This window comes from Megalopta genalis, unplaced genomic scaffold (assembly GCF_051020955.1).
Source record: "Megalopta genalis isolate 19385.01 unplaced genomic scaffold, iyMegGena1_principal scaffold0550, whole genome shotgun sequence".
NCBI lineage: Eukaryota > Metazoa > Arthropoda > Insecta > Hymenoptera > Halictidae > Megalopta > Megalopta genalis.
The window spans coordinates 165,001-170,948 of NW_027476619.1; the positions used below are offsets into that span (position 1 = coordinate 165,001).

At 44.5% G+C, this 5,948-nt stretch overlaps 2 non-coding genes across 2 annotated transcripts; both read right to left on the reverse strand.

Moving 5' to 3' along the window:
• Positions 1-1,018: 1,018 nt before the first annotated feature.
• Positions 1,019-1,173, reverse strand: LOC143263397 (5.8S ribosomal RNA). Its single transcript, XR_013036854.1, has one exon. It is a non-coding gene; the product is annotated as a 5.8S ribosomal RNA (ribosomal RNA).
• A 1,333-nt stretch (positions 1,174-2,506) lies between these two features.
• LOC143263404 (small subunit ribosomal RNA) lies at positions 2,507-4,427 on the reverse strand. Its single transcript, XR_013036861.1, has one exon. It is a non-coding gene; the product is annotated as a small subunit ribosomal RNA (ribosomal RNA).
• Positions 4,428-5,948: the final 1,521 nt, after the last annotated feature.

Genomic DNA, 5,948 nt, shown 5'->3' on the forward strand with positions numbered 1-5,948 from the left:
AAAATAAAAAAAACACAAAAAACCCTTAAAGCAAAAAAAAAACCGTTTATCGCGCCTCACCAATATATCTTTTATAAAATTCGATATCCTCTCCAAATATAGATCTTCGAAACACTCGCAAGACGATTACAATCGGTATAACTTTAACGTCCGTCCGAAAAGTACTTTCGGGGACTAGACGACCGATTGATCTCGTGCGGTTTCGCTATTCGATCATTTGAAGAGAACAAAAAGATATATGGGGCGACCGACAAACGGTTTTCCCGTAGAACCAGACTCGCGATTGCGTTGACACACACATCATAGCCACACCAATAGAAGAGTTTTAGGACGGTAACCCGGGTGGGGTGTTCTTTACTCAGAATATGTGCAACATCGGATCTATATAGCCATCGATACAATTCGTACACAAATGTGTCGTACGAAGAGAGAGACTTTTTTTCCTCTGGCAACATAACGGTAAGAGACATCCTTCCACACTCATAGGTTCCACTCCCTGGGGCTATGATATATATATACATATAAATTCAAATTCGAAGCAACGGTCACAATTCTACTCTATATTTTTGCGGGTTATGTGTTCTTTCGTTCAATTTCTTTCATGCGTTCGTTCGATCTCTGTACACAGTCTTCACATAGGACAGACTCGTGTAGTACGCTTTCGTGGGTTAAACCCATCTCGTTTCATTTCAGGCGACGTCGGGAGCGCGTTGAAAATGTACCAGTGAAATCTCGATAGTTCTACGGATACGAATCGTCCCGAAAAAGATTTTGTCACCGCTTCGAAGCGGTGTTTCAGACGGGCGGACGTATATAAAACATATACGACACACGACACCGCCTTCCACACTCACGCTAGTTCGAACACGATTTCCATCTCTCTCGAAGACTGTTAGACGTACGTAAAATTTCTCAATATTCATAGGACCGCGACAAACGCCGACGAAGCGCCCATCATTCGCTCGTACGTATATAGGCAACAAGTGCCATCAACGCAAGCAGTTTATAAGTACGTAAACGACCCTCAGCCAGGCGTGGTCCAGGAATTGTATCCGTGGACCGCAATGTGCGTTCGAAATGTCGATGTTCATGTGTCCTGCAGTTCACACGTTGACGCGCAATTAGCTGCGTTCTTCATCGACCCACGAGCCAAGTGATCCACCGTTCAGGGTAATTTTTCCCTTTTATTCTCTCATATATATAATGTGTATTTGCTATCCACCACATTTTTGTGTTATATTTCGGAACAAACCGATACCCGAAGAGCTCCAACCAGCGCGCGAAGGAGATTCGGGAGTCGTCGTACAACGACATAATTGTCCCTTAAAGAACGAGATATTTCCGTCGAAACCATATATATATATGTACGAGCAAATCCAAAACCACTGTTTTCTTGCAAGTTCGACGGTCGGAGCGAATAGAACATTGAAAAGCCTTCTATCGAAGAAACACAGAGAGTATATCACCTCCAAAAACGACGGGGATATGGATATTCAAACTGGACAATTATCAACCCGATACTGGATTCGAAAAGTTTCTCTCTCCTTTCGTCGTTATTTACACCGGACGGACTCACGGCCGGCTCTAGCTGGGTGTCATATATATATACGTCCCACGCTCATGCTGCCACTAGCGCGCAACAGAGTAGGGTGTCAATGACAACGACACAGCATTGAAACGAGCTACACAAGCCGGTCTCTCTTGATACCAATGTAAACGAGCATTAAGTTATCTTCAGACTGCCCGATATTTTCGTCCTTTGGACTTTCCCAACGATTCCTTTTTTTCTTTTTTTTTTTACACCACAGCGAAGACTTGAGGAAGCGTGATTAGCACGCTCGCATCCCTCCCTGTCCTACTACAACTGTGTGTGTGTGTGTGTGTAAAGAAAGAAAAAAGAATACATTGGCTTTCTCTCTATCGAGAAGATGGCCTACGCAACGCAGATCAAAGGCCTAATACGTGTAATATAATACGCGTCTGGCCGTGTATAAATCACGCACGAATGATCTGGTCGGGCCCAACTCTTCTCGTACGCTTATTTTTCCGTGTTGGGGCACTATCATAAAATCACACAAACCCCAACACGTGTGTGTCTTGGAAGGAAGATGGCCTACGCAACGCAGATCAAAGGCCTAATACGTGTAGTACACACGTCTGCCGTGTAAATCACGCACGAATGATCTGGTCGGGCCCAACTCTTCTCCACCACACCACATCCCAACTTTGTACATTTTTATATATTTTTGTGCGTTGGGGCACCTTCATAATCACAAACCCCAACAACACATATATCTCTCTCTCTTTGAAAGATTTGTTGTGGCCTACGCAACGCAGATCAAAGGCCTAATACGTGTAGTACACACGTCTGGCCGTGTAAATCACGCACGAATGATCTGGCGGGCTCAACAATATCTTTTTTTTTTATATGAATTCTTATCCACAAACTAATCGAATTCATTTTCTCTCCTCCTCTCCTCTCTCTTTGAGATATATTGGAACATTGTAATGATCCTTCCGCAGGTTCACCTACGGAAACCTTGTTACGACTTTTACTTCCTCTAAATAATCAAGTTTGGTCATCTTCCCGGCATCATCGGCAATGCCGAAACATTGCCGCGCACCAGTCCGAAGACCTCACTAAATCATTCAATCGGTAGTAGCGACGGGCGGTGTGTACAAAGGGCAGGGACGTAATCAACGCGAGCTTATGACTCGCGCTTACTGGGAATTCCTCGTTCATGGGGAATAATTGCAAGCCCCAATCCCTAGCACGAAGGAGGTTCAGCGGGTTACCCGGGCCTTTCGGCCAGGGAACACACGCTGATTCCTTCAGTGTAGCGCGCGTGCGGCCCAGAACATCTAAGGGCATCACAGACCTGTTATTGCTCAATCTCGTGCGGCTAGAAGCCGCCTGTCCCTCTAAGAAGATTTGTTTGTACGTTGGTAGTAAAAACCCCACCGGCAGAAGCCGAGAGCCTTCGAGATACCATAATTACGTCTATTTAGCAGGCTAGAGTCTCGTTCGTTATCGGAATTAACCAGACAAATCGCTCCACCAACTAAGAACGGCCATGCACCACCACCCACCGAATCAAGAAAGAGCTATCAATCTGTCAATCCTTCCGGTGTCCGGGCCTGGTGAGGTTTCCCGTGTTGAGTCAAATTAAGCCGCAGGCTCCACTCCTGGTGGTGCCCTTCCGTCAATTCCTTTAAGTTTCAGCTTTGCAACCATACTTCCCCCGGAACCCAAAAGCTTTGGTTTCCCGGAAGCTGCCCGCCGAGTCATCGTAGGAACTTCGGCGGATCGCTAGCTGGCATCGTTTATGGTTAGAACTAGGGCGGTATCTGATCGCCTTCGAACCTCTAACTTTCGTTCTTGATTAATGAAAACATTTTTGGCAAATGCTTTCGCTTCTGTCCGTCTTGCGACGATCCAAGAATTTCACCTCTAACGTCGCAATACGAATGCCCCCATCTGTCCCTATTAATCATTACCTCGGGGTTCCGAAAACCAACAAAATAGAACCGAGGTCCTATTCCATTATTCCATGCACACAGTATTCAGGCGAAGGTAGCCTGCTTTGAGCACTCTAATTTGTTCAAAGTAAACGTACCGGCCCACCTCGACACTCAGTGAAGAGCACCGCGATGGGATATTAGTTGGACCGCCCCGTGAAGAGCAAAGCCCACCGGTAGGACGTACCACATAATGCCAGTTAAACACCGCGAGCGATGAACCGACACTGTGACACACAGATTCAACTACGAGCTTTTTAACCGCAACAACTTTAATATACGCTATTGGAGCTGGAATTACCGCGGCTGCTGGCACCAGACTTGCCCTCCAATGGATCCTCGTTAAAGGATTTAAAGTGTACTCATTCCGATTACGGGGCCTCGGATGAGTCCCGTATCGTTATTTTTCGTCACTACCTCCCCGTGCCGGGAGTGGGTAATTTGCGCGCCTGCTGCCTTCCTTGGATGTGGTAGCCGTTTCTCAGGCTCCCTCTCCGGAATCGAACCCTGATTCCCCGTTACCCGTTACAACCATGGTAGGCGCAGAACCTACCATCGACAGTTGATAAGGCAGACATTTGAAAGATGCGTCGCCGGTGCTATAAGACCATGCGATCAGCACAAAGTTATTCAGAGTCACCAAAGCAAACGATGGACGAGTGTAAACACCCGCCACCGATTGGTTTTGATCTAATAAAAGCGTTCCTACCATCTCTGGTCGGAACTCTGTTTTGCATGTATTAGCTCTAGAATTACCACAGTTATCCAAGTAAATTTTAGTACGATCTAAGAAACCATAACTGATTTAATGAGCCATTCGCGGTTTCACCTTAATACGGCATGTACTGAGACATGCATGGCTTAATCTTTGAGACAAGCATATGACTACTGGCAGGATCAACCAGGGAACTATACAATATGTATATATAAAATGGACAAAATTTAAATCCTTTTCCATCGTCGCCTGTTTCATATATATATGTCAGGTCGACACACCACTTTTCTCTTTCAAATATGTACAAGTTTTGCCACATTCCGCGCTTGTAACATATCTTCTTTAACGCTCAATTTCTTTCATTTTTCTACCATACAGATATTTTACCGTACGCCCAAAAACGTACGTATTATATTTTTGTTCTATCATAAAATCACATTTTTCTACGTACGCCAGCTTCGTACGTTTCTATCTTTGCCTTCATAAAATCACAAGATAATTTTATCTTCAAGAGTCTCGCTATTAACATCTTGTAAGATAAATGTACGTCCCAGCTAAAACGTACAAATACTTCAAGTTAAGTAATAATATATCATCGCTATTGACAAATTTTTAAGATCCAAGACACAGTTCTCTCTATATGTTTTAATATTTTTTATGTACTCAAATATATTCAAAGGAAAAAGTACATGGGTGATGCCATAGTCGTGGAAGCGCGTACGCTCACACTGATCTTCTGACCGCCGGAAGCACGAAACCTCTGATCTGGGCAAAATCGGCAAGCCGAGGAAGAACGGACAGGACACATGCTGGACTGGCGAGAAAGCGTGTTCTTCCGCTCGCGCTAGGCATTTCGATTTCTGACACCTCTTGATTTAAAAAATCAGTTTTTTGATAGTTTTCTCTCTCCACTGGGCTATTCATTTTAGCCACAGTTTTCAATTGGTACGATTTGCTTCCAAATCTTACAGATGCATTTTAAAAAATTTTTCCATCGCTCGGACAGAAGAGTCGATTGCTCAGTGAGTACGAGTATACATACAAAGTGCATACGGGTAACCAACCCCGTAGGGCTTGCCACATATGGGCCATTCGGTCAAAGACACCGACCCGTGGCCACGCTGTGTGGAGAAAAGTCCGTAACGTAAACGGCACGAAACAGTCAGGACCGAAGCCCCGAAGGAGCTCTGAGACAGCTTCTCGACCGAGATCGTAGAATTGGCCCAAAACCCGCTCTGCTCCGTCCGCCTCGCACGGACCGTGTATCTCTTATAGATACCGAACGGCCGGCAAGGACGCCGGCGCCGCCGGCCGAATAGCACGCGCGCTTATGAGTGTAAACCGCCGCGGCAACAGACCGCCCGGCCGTGCTGTTGTAACATAGCGCGTGAACGAACGAAAAAAAAATTTATAGTAAACATTAAAATAAATTACATTACCGTAAACTAGACAAAAAATTACACATTTTTTCCCAATATGAAAATTTTCACAAACTTTTCAAAGTCCCATCGCATCGAGTAAACTTTTTTAATAACGCTTCCGCACGATTCTAAATGCTTAATCCATATGTGAAATCGTTCACTGATCACGAATATCGTATTTAAAAAAATTACAAAAATTTATTTTTCAAAATAATCAAAAAAAACCGAAAAATCACAAGAGTAAAGTACCATTATTTTAAACAATATGTCGTTCTAAATGCTTAATCCCTATG